Here is a 15,697-nt window from a genome sequence, read left to right on the forward strand (position 1 = left end):
CTTTACCAGCTATAATGTATTTCTAGAAGGTCTGTTTGTCTCCCTTGCCGAGTTCTGACCCTCTCAGTTGTTCCAGTCGATCACAGCATTCATAATGGGAGGGCAGTTGCACACTCCAGTGGATAAATCTGCCTTCATGGATTGATAACTTTAGTGCCACATTGGATAGCATTTTCCTTTGTAGAACAGCATTCAAAATTTTGTGAGATGGAAGCCATGGCTGTTCACCCTTAAGATTGATTATGTAGCAAGCTAGTCTAAAAACTGCCTTTTAATTATATGTACTGGAACCAAAGAATTGGTTATGCAAACATCAGCACGGGCATACTGGGTCTGACAAAATCTGCCTTGCTCCATGTCCCGATTTGTGCCCTGGTCAGTGGTAGGAGGGAAGTAAAATCAGGACAAGAACAGGAAATCTTCACCTGATGTCTTCCTATTTTATAATATAGGAAAATAATGCAATATTTTATAATATATGATGACTTAGGGATTCCCAGAGCAGTAACTGGTATATAGACAATTATGGTTGAGTGTTTGCTGTGACACCTCTTGGTAGTTGCCAGAAATGTAAGTCTGTGTTTTGACTTTCCAGTAGAATTCCTTCGTCAGCAGTCGCAGGATGCCCTGCTGTGCTGTTTCATGGATATATCTGCGCAGTAAGACACTACCTCTGTGAATATCCTTAGGGCTAACCTTTTTTCTCTTACACTGAGTAGTATTCAGCAGTCTGTCTGTTCTTAAAGATGTTAATGATAAATGAGAAGTAAAATGCAACACATTGTTAGGAAGTGAAATTTGTCTTCACATGTTTCATTTGAAATATTTTTGTGTTTTTTAAAACTATGATATGTTTCCTGATAAGTTTTTCTCTAAATAAGAGTGCTGGTGGGGAGTGCGCAGCCAGAATTTACCATGTATTTATATGTTGTGTGCCTGAGTTAGGGTAATGAAGCAATCTAGTGTCTCAAATGTTCATCATGTCCTGGAATGTTTAAATTATTAACATTGTAAGGGATGGGCTTTAAGTACAGTTTTTTCTTATTATAATTAAAATGCTGAATCAAATGAGGCTATCATGATCGTTACTGGTCTGACAGCTTTCCAAGAAATTCTATAATACCACTTCGTAGTATTTCATACAAAGATGAGGTAACAGTTAAGGTAGTAAACATTCCTAGAGACTTTTGTAAGATTACATTTTATTAGTTCATTTGGCTGATGAGAAAGGTATTTTTCGCTATTGTATAAAATAAATGCTTTAAAAAAAAACGTTGATACCGTTTGTCCTCCCTGTTTTAGAAAGAAAGCTTCCTGCTTACTGTAAATAAACATGGATTTTTGCAGGTCATGGGCATTCTAATTTCTTAATGTTTTTCAGCTCTTCGAATGGATATCAGATTCTCTCTCAGCTGTTGGCACCTTCTTAAGCAGAATAAGAACTTTGATACTAGTCATCCTCTGCCCTGTGTGTTTCTAATGCTCTGAATGTTAAGATATCTCTAATCATACAGATACTGGATAAAGCTAACATCTACCAAAAAGGTTTCAGTTATCTGCACCTTCATACTTCATTTGCTTTTTACTTTCTTTTCTTTTCTTTTTCTTTCTCTTCATGCTAATCATTATCTGGCTATGAAAGGATGTCGGCTCATCATTGGGGGAAGGCTTTTGCGAAAAGGTGGGTTTTGCATTGTGTTCCAAATATAGTTGGTCTTAGGCTCAGTCCCTCCCTCACAGTAAGGTCTCTCACAAATGGAGATGTTTTACTGCATTTCCTTCTGGGTTGAGTAATACCAGGGTGGGGCTGGGGGGAGGGGGAGAATGCTTTTTTTTTTATGAGAGAGTGTCTTGTTGTGGCTTGAAAATTGATAGTTTTTTAGGGAACCCTCCTACTATGTACAAAAAAAACCCCTTTAAAGTATTTAAAAGATTTTGAAATGGAACCTGATGCATGCCAAGATACAGAAGAAAGTGCTGTCTTGTCATGAGTGGATTTCAGGAGACTTTTCTTTTAAAAGAGATGATGACTCTGGCTAGCCTGAAGCCGCACAAAGTACCTGGTCTCCTTGCTTCAGTTCCCCATCTGCAGTATAATGATCTTTCTTTATGTGAAGACAGGTATTTTGGGAAGCCCTCAGCCATGATGAGTGTCATGAACAAGTGTTACCCTTACACAGAATGCATGTCCAGGAGACACAGCTCACCTACCACAATGTATGGAAACTTACTACAAATAAACATATGCTTGTTTTAAGTCTTATGTTTTTAAGACAAACCCCCTTTCTTATTGAAGTCATATAAATGTGGACCTGGGAAAGAAGCCTGAAATTGAGTGGAATCTTTGGGGGTCAGGGGGTGAGGGAGGCAAAATTTGTGGAGTTGAGGGTCTGCTTGGGAGAAGACGAATGACCTGCATCTCAACTTAGAGAGCAGAGGATGCTATTACTATTTCCCTGGGCTGAGATTGGAGCTGTTAATCTGTTTGAGGAAACTACCCCAGGAAGTAGCTGAGTACAGCCAAATGCTATACAAGCCAATGTGTGACTTGAACTTTTCCTGGACCATCTATATTTCTGCTTTTTGCCTATACCATTTAGCTTCCCATCTACCTATCATGGCTTCTTGAAAATGATTTGGGTGGGAGAAACACTTTTACTCAGTTTTGATTTATGCCTTTTAGTACTGTATGCTACCAGCCCTCCTCTTCATTTCCATAAGCAAAAGAAAATCCATGTTGAAACTGGGAAGCTGTTTTCTGCGGTTTTTAGAAAGCTTGTGTTCTGTTCCATATAATAATCTTGTATTTGACAGAGGAAAGAGTTGCTGATAGATTGACTTATGTGAAGTGAAATAAAGTCCAAATTAGATATGGTTGCAAATGGACAGATTTCTCCAGAGCGAAACACAGCTATGAGCAAGTCAGTTGGAGAGAATTGAACTGCTCAGGAACACACAGCTTGATATTCAAAAACCACAGCTGAAAAAGGTCATATTCTTGAAAAGAAATTATCTGGGGTAGGGTGGAAATGCAAATCTCCATACAAGGAGATTGTGTTAAATTTATCAATGCTAGTCCAAATAAGTTCACAGCTGTTAATTCCTCCCTTTAAGTGCAAAGCTAGAAAGCATGAAAAAAATGATAGGACACAAAAAGTCATTCCTCAACAGAGGACAGTGAAGCTCTCAAGATACGTTAACTGGGGTGGTTTACTATGTGGAATAAAATTTGTTAGTACAACAGAATCTTTCTTCTACCTAATATTATTTATATAAAGTAGGATATGAGTAAGATCAGTTCTGAATAACCTTTACACAGGTTCTCTGGTTTGGGAATATGTGGTACCTGATGCCCACATCTCAGCTGCCTCATAAGCTAGCTCAGGTCTAACACAGTTTATTAGTTCAAGCACAAGACCGCACAGATGCAGATACTCTGTTTTCAGAGTCAGCTGTGTGGTTCAAAAGCAACCTACCTGTTGAATCTGTCTGCTGGAGAGCCTAAGGTAGTAAGTCCTGCTTGGAGGCAGGCTGGCTCTTGCTGAAGCCAGCTTGTGCGCCTGTGCCATGTGCGCAGGTGTGAAAGGGCTATAGTCTACATAGTTCTGATACACTTCTTTTTCCGAGGTAAGTGATCAACTCAGTGTAGTGCAACGTAAGTAGTACAGCTGTATTCCTGGGATGCTGTACTTGAACTAAAAGTGAGCCTTCCTCTGATATATCCAAGAAATATCCTCACAGCCCTGTACAGAACATCTCAATCCCTGGTCACTGGGGGTAGCAATGTAGGAGGATGTTAGCATCTAGCATCAGCAGTTGCTGCTTTTTTCTAGCTGGTCTGAATAACTTGACACTAGAAGGTACCAAAGGAGCTGACAGAGAAGTTCTCTGCATTGTGTGCGGCAAGGTTTGTTAGAAGTCAAAGTTTAGGGAAGTATAGAGGATTGGTATTGCTGTGCCAGCATAAACAGGGGTAGATAAGATGGCCTGAGCAACCAGCACTAGCCTGGCATTAAGGGCATGCAAAATAGTGAAATTGTTGATACAGGATTTCACTGGCTTTAGTAGTTCCTTCAGCTGGGCGACTGCTCTTGTCCTTCCTCTCCTTGAGAATTATTGATTGATAAACACGTACCCGTTGTTATAGGTCTTGAGATATTACTGAGAACAATGAATTGTTATCAAGCATTGAATTTTTACTGGATCTTGTTATGGGTGTACTTGTTCCTGTGCCAGTTATTAGTGGTTTGGAAGAAATGTATACTACTGCTCCTGAAAACTAGGATAAAGATTGCTAGAATATTAAATAGGGCAGGATGGGCCTATCAGGAACACTTAATGGCCTGCATGTAAGGAAACTCGGCATTTCACTTCAGCCAAATGTGAGATCACACATGTAAGGAACCAGGAATGAGAGTCATTATGTGTGGTAAGGGAATGGGAAGCAGTAATTCTTAAAAAGGGTTAGGGTCAGTGTCAGGTGGTCAGATACAGATGATCTTCTGCCAAGAAGGCTAGTTCTGTCCATGTAAAGTCAGTGGAGCGTTGAACAGAAGATGCAGTCTCTGTGTTTAGTCTTAATGCACCTACTATTGGTATGGCATGTCCAGTTCTAGCATGAGCCCCACAAAAAGATGTTGGAAAAATAGGAGAGGGTTCTGAAAAGAACTACAAGAAATGTTTCCTTGTCTTTAATAATTCTTACAGCAGCCTGTTTAGGGAGCTCAATATATATATATAACTTATTAAAGTGAAGGGGTAATGTGATCATAGTAATTAAGTACCTATATGGGAAGTACAAATCTGGTGACAATGCAGTAGCCAGGCAGTAAGGAGAAGCTAAAGCCAGATTGATACTAAAACATTATATGCACCACAGTGTGCGCTGGTTGGTTTTTTTAATAGTAACTATTGAAACAATTTTCCAAGAGTTGCCGTAGACTTCTATCAGTAGTATTTCTTAAATGAAATGAATGTGTTTTTAAAAATAATTTGATCACAGCTGTTGCACTCAAATTAAGAAACCAAGGAACTTAAGATGCCAGAGTATATGGTCACAAGGTTACATCAGGTTATTAAATAGAGTGTGAAACTTGCCAAGTGTCATGCAAGCATGGATTTGTTCATTTGTGCCGGTACCGTCATTGTTAGCTCTTGAGTTATGATCTCACATCCTTATGCTACAGTGATTTTCAGACTGAGTGTTGCTGTATGCCAGGCTTTTGGTTGTCCCCTCTGGGTTTCAGCAAGAGTAGTAGTAGAAGAGCAAGATCTGGGATTTCTGGTATGACTGTGAATTTAGCGTGTCATCTTCTGTGTAGCCAGACATTTGCCCCACATTTGCAGACTACTGAGCATTTCTAACTGGTACTTTTAGTGAAGTTCTGTATAGACCTCAACCATGAGTTGAGAACTAAGGGACATGAGGGGACCTGCTCTTTCAAACAGGCTGTCAGGAAATGAAAAAATACTTTACTGTTACCTTAACCATGTGAACTAATGAGTAAAGACTATTATAGGTATGATATATACCCATTGATTTTTACAATTAATAGCTGTTCAGGCAAACAGTGAAAGGGACTTAACAGATTGCAGACAGTATCTCAGATCTCTGTAACTGGTGCTCAGCCTATTAATATCCAAGGTTTCTATACATTAGGTAAGATTTCTTCCCTTGTTCTCCAGGCCATCCTGGGTGTTTTCAGTTATGAGGTTTTGTAGGAACAGGAGTCTAGTACAAGGGAAAAAAAAACCCTTTTATTATAACATGTAGTATTAAACTGTCCAATGAGGGTGAACGTTTTACTGTGTACTTTTGGAAAAGCTTTGTTCGTGTCTCCTTTCCAAAGGCTTTCCTGCTCTAGTTAGGCACAGTAATGCAAAGGGGAAATAATATCAAGCACCTCCATGTTCCATAACTGATTTGGCAGTCCACATAGGTTACTTAAAAATGCTCAACTATTGCTGCAGTTCAGGTGATGTTCCACTTGGTCTTTACCAGAGGATGAAATGGATATTGTGTTATGAACTGGCAACCTCTTTATTGTCCCCATCAGAGCAGAGTTCAGTGTGAATCTGAAGTTTGAGTTGGATTCTTTGAAGGTTTCTTCAAAGGAGTTGCTAATCTTTTTGAATGTTGTTGTATGCTTCTTATCATTGATGTGTTTTGTCTTTATTTCTCAGCCTTATCTGTGTATGTTTTTATTGCAGCACACGTCCCATGGAGACGGACGGCAGGAAGTTTCCTCTCGAACTGGGCGCTCTGGAGCTCGCTGCAGGAACTCTATAGCTTCCTGCGCAGATGAGCAGCCGCATATTGGAAATTACAGACTCCTTAAAACGATTGGAAAGGGGAATTTTGCAAAAGTAAAACTGGCAAGGCACATCCTAACTGGCAGAGAGGTAAAGTGGTATGGGTGTAAACAGTAGTGAATTGCAGTAGGTGTGAAGGTTCTCTTAGAATAGCATTGTCTAAGTCTGTGAATATTTAGCACATTTTACTACAGATACTGCCCCACTGATGTAGAAAAAAATAGAAGTGGAAAACTTTATTTTTTTTAGTAATGATTACAGAACAATTTCTCTTGAAAATGGTCTCTTAAATTTGTATTTTTGACAAGTCCTTGTCCAACAATTGTATTCAAGTTTGCTACTAGAATTCTCTGCTAAATCCTCCACTCCCAAAAAGGGGCTCAATATATAGCAATTAAGCTTGCTGGAAAGACTGCCTCTTGGTGTCTCTATACTGCACAGCACAGGGCTGTATTGGAGGGGAAGTCAGGAATGAGAACTAATACATCTTCCTGATTATGGTCTGAATAGCCCAAACGTGGTATTTTCTTGCCAAAGCAATGTATCTCCCAGGAGTTCTGCTAGTGTCTGCAGTGCTGGGCAGCCTTGGGAAGACATTCCAGTTTGTTCCGAGACGGTTTGTGTGTCTTGCTCAGTGTTGTGTGGTGTAGGCAAACTTTCTCTTGTATCTCTTCATGGTGTCTAACTCAGCTCCATAATTAGTTTCTGCATGCCATTGCAATGTAATTAATAACTTGCACTTAATGATGGTTCTGATTTGGTGAGCTGTAGTCCTGTTTGCTTGTTACAAGCTGTTTTATTAATAGCAACTCTACGTACTGAAAGGGGGAGGAACACCTTGTTGACCTTTTCTTGCCAAACCTGTCTAATGAAGTAAATGTTTGCTGATACTGGCAAGGACTTTTAAAGAAAGCTATGTGGCTGACTGCAGCACTTTAAGGGAATTTCTTTTTTTCTGAGCTAATACGGAGTTCAGTAGCACTAGGAGGAACAGAGGGGACATCATTTTGCAAGAGTTGTTGGGAGGGATTTTTTTTTTTTTAAGCTGACAGTTCTGGTGATCAGCAGTTGTCTTCTGGTGGTACAGTTAGTGCTCGTTTGTAGACAAAGTTTTTGGTTAATTGCTTTCCACTTGAGTTCCCTCCTCTTCTTCCTGATACTTAACACAGGAAATGCAAATACTTGGTTAGTATGTCTTTGCTATTATTACAGGTATAGGATTTGGAAATAGGTATCGTGTCACACATTGCTTTGCAAAAATCGAAGTACCTTTTCTTTTACTTGCACGTAACTGTGTGTTGACCTCTGGTTCATTATTTTTGTTTGAAATTTCAACAAATAAAGTGACAGTGTAAAATCTTTGGCCAAATTTGGAAAGATTTAAGTAGCACGTTTCTTCAACTCTCATGAAATAGATGTCATTCAATCAATTCAGAGCATAAATACTTTACAGGACATGCCCATTGATCCTGCTTACCTAGAATGAGTGGCCTTCCTTTGAAGGGAATGATTAAGCTAGTTTTATAGGAATATCTTGAAGGTATTTTAAACTTTTTTTTTCTTTGTATGAGAGATGAGTAAAAGTTTCTCTTTGCTAGGTGAACTGTACAGCATTGATAATAATTACGTATTTTAGATGTGTATGACTAGAATTGATCACAATATTCTGGATCCCAATTTCCCCAGTGTCATTAATTTACCCTTGCCCTTACAGAAGTATTTATCTGATCCATCTTTAGATTGTACTAACCTTTTTCATGGCTGTCACATTGATGTTTTTTGGTTGTGATCAGCAACAGCACCTTGTACTTTGTTGAATCTTGCTTTCTTTGTTAACTCATCTCCAAGGTTGTTTATATCAGTTTTCCATTGTATTTGATGGTGCCTCTTAACTCCTTCAACAGACTTAATCATTATGGTTTGACTTCTGTGCCAAGGCCACTGATACAGATATTAAACAAGATTGGTCCCAAGTCTTGTCCCTGAAAAACTCTTACTCATTAATTTCCAACCTGATATCTCTTTAGCCATTTTTTTTAATTAAGCTGAAATGTGCACAGAGCTTTTTTATCTAGTTCAATAATTTCCATGCATCCTCCTAGATGAGGCTTTATAGTAGTCCAGATAGTCCTATCTTGTGTGTTTCCATAGGGCACAATTAACTGTAGGAAAATATGTTGCATTTAACCCTTCTGTCTGTTTCCCTATTTTTTCCCTGCAAGTTTCGAGCTCGACTTTTGTGGTAAATGGCTCTACTAGGAAAAGGAAAAAAGTCAAGTCTGATAATTTCTAAACCTGTGCTGCCATTTTGTTCTTGATAGATGTTAGAAATCTGTGCTAGAAGAATGTTTGTTTGTTTTTTTTCTTTTTCCTTTAAACCTGCCACTCTTAAGAATTCCAGGATAATGCTTCCTTTAACCCTGCCACTCTTAAGAATTCCAGGATAATGTTCTTAGTCTGGCCTCAGCCAGACGGCACTCATCTTCCTGAATTTGTGATTTCCTGCTTTACACACTCATTCCTGCTGGCTGTCCTGTCTTTGTTCCTATTCTTTTTTCCATCTTATGTACCAAAACCTAAAATAAAATGCTTAGTTTTGGGAGTCACGCTTAAATGAGTTTTCATCTCTACTGAATCCTCACTGTATTTGAACCCTACTTATTTTCTCCTTGTTGTCTATGTGGCTATTCTTAATGTCCTTTTAAGTGTCCACTTCGGTTTCACTTTATGGCAATTCCTTCTTTATATCTCTGCGCTGATTAACTTCTAAATCATGCAGCAGATCAGCGTTTTTCTGTCACTTCTTGAGGAGGGTGTGTTTGTTCAAGCATTCTTCTAGGGTAGTTGCTCATCTCCTTACATCTGGAGTCCTTCCCTGTGAATTTTCCTGTTGCTTGAGATACAGCTTTCATGTTTCTAACTGGAGTAAGTTCCAGGACATTTTCATTTCCATCTTTAGTGTGTCTGCAGGATGTATGATGAGAGCCCAGCCTCAAATTACGGAGAGGGGGAAATGTTTAGCCCTTCAGGGGGTGATCAGAACATCAGCCTAACTTGAGGGGGTTGAATTGACCTGCCAAGGAGTGCATGGCCTTCTGCTCACTGCAGAGGTATGGAGGGAGGGTTAGCTTCACTGCACTAGAGCTGGGTTTGGAAACACACTCGACTTCAAGATCCTCTGTCTAGGAGAGTATTATTTGTAGTCTGTCTGCCCTTTTGAAACCAAGAATCTTCATTGTGAATCTGCTTTGGTTAATTCTTTGACTTCAAGCCATGTATTTTCTGTTGTAATTTTTCAAAGGTTATTTCCTCTGACAAGTTTTCCATACTTGCCAAAATTAATCTAAAAGATAAAACTACCTTTTACTGTTACTGAGGTGGTTGGAATTGCAGCCAAAAATACATGGATCCTTCTGTTCGTTAAAGGCATGTGTTCAGTTAATAGTCATGAAGTTGAAGTTTCCTAGTGAGACAGGATTCTTTCAGGATCCAAGTCTGACTCCAAGGAATCTATTGTCATCTTTCTGTTCTTCCCTTGGAAAAAGTGAAATTTAAGAGGGAGAAAACATTCTGAGTGGTAGCACTTTGGCCAATTTGCTCAGTGTCTCAACTTCTGATTGCTTTAACTCCCTCATTCAAGTCACGTAGGAGGAGTGTTTTAAGTCATATTATTGTGAATGGTGAAAGCAAAGTTAACTTTAATTCCACTAACGATCTCACAAGAATATCATGGCTGATGCAGTGGTGTAATGGTGTAGGTGGACTTGCATTCCTCCAACATTGGCCATAGCACACGATACTTGAAACCGTTCCAGATTCACTTTGTGTAAAGAGAGCAAAGTTTCTGCTTTGGAAGGCAATTTGATGCTTTATTAATTATGCCTAGTAAAATGGAGGATTTTCTTTCTCAGGCTTGTCAGAACTATTCTTGAGGGCAGGCTCCCTTTGCCTGTGATTTGGAGACCTTATCAAGGCACCTGAAATTGCTCCCTGTTCTGATGATGGGTTCAAGCTCTCAAAGTCAGTGTTAACACATTGTACACTCAGTGTTCACGTGGATAGGAATTCTCTAAATTCATCCTGCCTTTAAGGCTATAATTAGTGCACTGAACAGGCCTGTGAGCCTGCCTTTCAGAAAACTGAGGTGTGTACCTTCCCTGTATCTCCAGGGCTGAATTTGTTTGCCAGTGTCAGAGACCTTTCTGATCATCTGGCACCAATGCACAGTGTGAGAGGTGAGCTGTGTTGCAGAAACCCAATACCTTAAGACTTCATGGGTTGAAACAAGTTTGTCTTTCAAAGATTGACCAGAGTGGTACAGCTCAGAACACAAATGCAACTTTTTCTGAGTGGAATGCACAGCCATATTCTGTGGCATGGGTAGTCTTGGGACACCAGTTGACTTTCAGATAACATTATCTGCTGTTGACAAAGGCAGTGGTCACTCTACATCCAGCATGGATTTATAAGAGATTGCAGGAACTGAGTAACTTTGTTACCTTGGTGACAATAGTTCAACAGGCGTACAGGTAGAGATAAAAATCTTTCTTGGTTTTGTACACAGCTGCTAATATAAAAATACCTATTGCTTAATGTGTTTATCTCTTGTTTGTATTTTTGAAGTGATTTCTCAAGGTTTTGCAATGGAATGCACTCAGGAAATAGTGATCTTTAATTTCAGTAGCACACCTTAGAAGAAAATACTCCTCAAAGCAAAAGTATTCTTAGATAGCTTCTTGGTGATATCTCACTGTATCTTGCATCTAGAAGGGCTCAAAAGAATCTCGGTTTCAGAAAACACCGTATCCATCACAGAGTGCTGTGATGCACCCAAGCATTGAACGCTGTGTTCCACTCTTACCCTCTCCATCATGATGATCGATCTATGCATTTTTGCACTTGAATGTATGGAAATAAAATTGCTTTGATACAAGATATTCTTTATTCCGTATGTTGCCAACCCCAAGTTAATGAGATGACAAAGATAGCGCTAAGTGATGCAGGGAAATGGGAGCTGTGGCATGGGAAGGAGCAGCATCTACTATTTGAGCCAAAAATTCAAGGGGAATTGAAAGCCCTTGCTTCACACCAGTGAGGTATTATAATCAGCTGAGTTGCAGCGTCTTGCCTCTTTGAGAGTCACCATCTCCTTGGCTTCTGCAGAGTTTTTTCTGGTATGTTTAGTCTCTAATTTAGAAAGGAAAAATACCAATTGGCACGTAATTCTAGAAAGATTCCCATTTCCTGTTCTAACTCATCGTGTATCCAAATTGCATTGCACTGGAGCTCACCTCTGTTGCCTATTCATTGCCTCAAATCTTGAGGTTCTAACTAGTTACCATGGTACTGAATTTCTCTTTTGATTATTTTGTGAAATTTTTAGTTTGTTCTTTAGCATTTCTGTGTAGTATTTGCTGATAAGATGAGAACCAGTAAAGGAATGAACTTGCCCAAATTGTTGTACTACAGCCAGTGGGTTTTTGTTAATGCACAAGTGATGCTTCTTTTCATATCTGTCAGGGAGCAAATTGATACAAATATTCAGTGACTTTCCAAAGGAGAACTTAGTTCTTGGAAAATTTGTGTGGAATTACTTTCAATTTGTTCTGAAATCTCTGCTTTTAGAAGCATCTTCACAAACTGCCAGTGTGCAGTCAGTACTGTGTAATCTGTTGTGTAATTATATTGTGTAAATATTATCAGTAGGTACACTGCTCTCTATCGGGGTACTGTCTGGTGTTGGAGCTTCCACTGTAATAAGTGTGATGGTCTTAATGTCAAGCAAAAGACTAAGTGAGCTTCTCTCATCTTAATATGCTTAAAATACTAGAGTTTTTTCCACTCCCCTGTTTAGTTTGTTGCAGTAGAAATGAATTACGCTTTAGCTGTTAATTCCAAATACTTTTAGTTTAAATACAAGTACATAATTTGCTGAAGAAACTTGAATGGTTTTTGTGTAATTTCCATGTTTTCCATTTCTGTTACTGGATTTGTCCGTCTTGTAGTAACACTGCATTGTTCATACGGAAAATACTGATTATGAACTCTTCCTTTAGGTTGCCATAAAAATAATTGACAAAACACAGCTGAACCCAACTAGTCTACAAAAGGTAGGTTTTTACATTTAATCTTTCAACTGTTTTGTAACTTTTTTCGTTTCACCACCTCCTTCCATTAACCCTGAATGCCTGTGCTGGAGAATCTGAAGCATTGCATACCTTGCACACATCTGACTACTGTATTTAATAACTAGTTTTGTAACAGATATTTTTGACAACCCTGCAGTTGCTCAAGATGAACTCGTACAGAGCTGTAAACTGAGAAAACAGTGGTGTTAGCCACTTCCTTTGTCTCCCAAGCATAGCAAACTCTGTAGAGAGGACGTTCGTGGTTTGCTGTCATGCCCCCATGTCTCCTTCATGCTGGTCACTTTGTTAAACTTACAAATACAAAGCTTATGTTATGTCCTCTTAAACTGGCCTTGAAAATACTGCCTCTGGACTGAAGGCCAAGCAGTATCCATGCCTTTCACATAGTTTGCAGCAGGAAAGGTGACGCAGGTTTATGGAACAAATTGGAGCATGGCTATTCTGGTTTCTTCCCTCTAGCCTCAAATGTTTAATGTGCTGTTACAGTTGTATCGCCTTATCTATTCTAGTAAGTAGTGATAAATCCTACTCTTTCATCAAGCAAGCCAATCTGCTTTGGAGTGCCTGCAGGAAGTACATTTAAATGTCACTTTTACCTAGGACTTTTCTAACTCTGTCCTTTTAAGTGCTGCAGTCAAAGGCTTTTTATTTACTTTTGAGTACTTTGATAAAAAAGCTCCTTGCAATATTTCTGTTTGAACGAGGGAATACCCACAACTTACCTGCAAACAAAATGAAATAGCGTAACCGGAGTAAACTGGGGAATATACACATTTGGATTTTATGCAAATACTAAAAAGACTGTGTGACAAGATGTTTTTATCAAAATCAATGGTGCAAAAGTAAATTGGAAAAACACACAAGTTCTTACATTGTATGGTTTGGTTGAGAGGCAAAGAATAACCTATAGAAGAAAGACTCCGTCATCTGAGCAGGTAGCAATTTCCCACTGACTCTGTAGACTGGGTAAAAGTAGATAATGTGGTTCCAGTTTCCTCAGAATTTTTTTCAGCTTAATCCCTGAGGTTATTGGTAATTTCTGGGTAAGCAGGGAGGAAATGAAATGCAGATTAGGTAATATGATGGATTAGATAAAGTTGATTTGTGTGGCAGATCTGTGCAATTTGGAGTACCTGAAAAAATTGTTAAATGCTTGAAGCACTTGGAAGAGAAACAAAAGCTGTGTGATATGAAGGGGAGGGGTCAGGGCATGGGAAGAATGGTCAGAGAAAAGTAGAGAAGCCGTGTTTTCAGAAAAAAATGTAAAATGTTAATGCTTCAAATCGTGTTATCTTGAGATTGGGCCGTAATGCTAGCTTAAGCTCATATTCAGGTACAAAGCAAACCTTCTACAAGTCACAGGTGTTCAGGTGGCAAGGCCACAAGCTGGAAGTGTGCTTGTTTGCCCTTTGGTTCCTGTGTTTCAGCCTGCTCAGTGTCCACTCGTGTCTCCATCTCCATTGTAATTTCATTTTAATTTACAATTTATAAAATTAGATTATAAAGTGTGATTTGTAAATTGGTCTTGTCTACCACTAGGTTCCTTAAATGGGAGTCTGGAAGAATAGTACAAAATAGTGGGGTAGAAATCGGATCAAATTTGGGGAGGGAGATTGCTAATGTGCTCGCCTCTCTGAGCTCATTTGTTATATGAGCACAGAAAAAACTTAGCAAGATGTATCGGTGTTCTCAATTCAAAAATTGAAAGTAACTTTCTTAAAATTAAATGCCTGCTTGTCATAGTAAGCAGAGTGAATGCACAATGCATTACTTGCCAGTTTTGCTTCATCAAGGCTTTTTTTGCAAACCCCTGCCCCTTTTCCCCCAGCACTGTCAGCAGTGCCATAGCCTCAGTCCGTTTGAAGCCAACTGCGCACGCGACCTGTAGATGCAGGGGAAGCTAAGATGGAAGTGCTTCTGATCTTGCACTTCTGGAGAGAGCGATAAAATATTTGAGGTATGGTGGGGAGGGAAGGGCTGTGCCGAGAAGAGGGTGTGGTGTGTAGTGTCTCAGCTGCGGTGTAGCTGCATACCCTAGACATCCTTAGGTGGGGAAACAAATGGTGATTAAGGCTGCCGGTTCTGATTTCTTTGTATTATGTCTTCCACACCAATATTCAGCTGCCAGAAAGAAGTTAACCTTGTTACGGACTTGCTTTGCTTTCTGGAGCAGTAATTCTTGGTATGCCCTTGCAGTAAGCTCCAGGCGGCTGCACTCCTGACAGCTCAATGTTCAGCAGCGCAGCTCTTCAGAAGAGTCGGGTTTCTTGTCTGCTGCTGAGGAAGTCTGTGGTAGCCACATGCAGCTACTCTTAACTGTTGTTTTAGGACCAAATTACTACTCTGCTGCTCTTGCTTGGCAAAGAGGAAACTGGAAGCAGTACTTCCCTGCTTTGAAAGAAAAGGGAATTCTTAGAGCTTTTTTCCCATGCTGGTGGTGTTAGTCATAATCACTGTTCTCCACAAATATACTTGTGTACCCGGTTCCACTGAATACCAGCCTCACTGGAAACAAGTGCTGATGCTACAGTAGTTCACTTCCTCCTAGACCAAAAAAAAAATTGTTTGTTTTTTTTTTCTTTTGAATTAGCAATGCCATTATATGCAAGGTTTTTTTACCAAGCCCGTGTAATAGCACTAAATCACTTCTCATTTTCCTTTTTTAGACCTTGGCTCCTCAGCCAAGTATTTTTGTTCATTATGTGCAGATGTTTTGCCACTTGTTTGGACCATTTTTTTATTAAAGCTTTTTAGAGTTCTTAAACATCAATTTTAACATGGACCATGTCCTTTCTGACCATGGGTCAATCAGTATTTTAAAAACTACAAGAAAAGGATGAGAATTTAAAACGCCCAGGCTTTTCTGCTTAAAACAAGTATTTTTTTTTTTCTGTTTTCAAGTTGTGGTTTGTTTGAGGCAAACTTGTATTGTGTAAAGGCTTCCTGCTTGAGGCTCCTAATTATATGTAGGGCATATTTCAGTGAGCAGTTATCAGGAGGAGCCTAATACACAGGTCAAGCTTGAGCTGGCTTGGAAAAACATCTTGTGAAAAGCCCCCCTCTTTGGGGGGAAGGAGGCCAGGATATGTTGGTGCTCTGCATCTGACGAGTGTACTGACTTGCTTTTTAGCAAACTATTTTTTCACTATTTTTGAAATAATTTGTTACTGAAACTCTTGCAATAGCTAATGCTGTTCAAAGAGAGTTGGCTGAAAAGACGGGTCCTTCTTTCCCCC

The 15,697-nt window shown here is 39.4% G+C and overlaps 1 protein-coding gene across 7 annotated transcripts in view; it reads left to right on the forward strand.

Moving 5' to 3' along the window:
* The first annotated feature begins 1,645 nt into the window (after positions 1–1,645).
* The window catches only part of MARK3 (microtubule affinity regulating kinase 3), a 56,740-nt gene continuing 42,688 nt past the window's right edge, over positions 1,646–15,697 (forward strand). For 4 of the 7 annotated variants that reach the window (XM_009280859.2, XM_009280861.2, XM_009280863.2 and 1 more), the window contains exons 1-2: positions 6,375–6,402; positions 12,369–12,422. The gene's annotated coding sequence lies outside the window, so the exon portion shown is untranslated. Of the gene's footprint in view, positions 1,682–6,210; positions 6,403–12,368; positions 12,423–15,697 lie in introns of those variants that run through there. The other 3 variants (XM_009280866.2, XM_009280867.2, XM_009280868.2) reach the window with 1 other exon arrangement.

This window comes from Aptenodytes forsteri, unplaced genomic scaffold (assembly GCF_000699145.1).
Source record: "Aptenodytes forsteri isolate BGI_AS27 unplaced genomic scaffold, ASM69914v1 Scaffold193, whole genome shotgun sequence".
In the NCBI taxonomy this organism is placed as follows: domain Eukaryota; kingdom Metazoa; phylum Chordata; class Aves; order Sphenisciformes; family Spheniscidae; genus Aptenodytes; species Aptenodytes forsteri.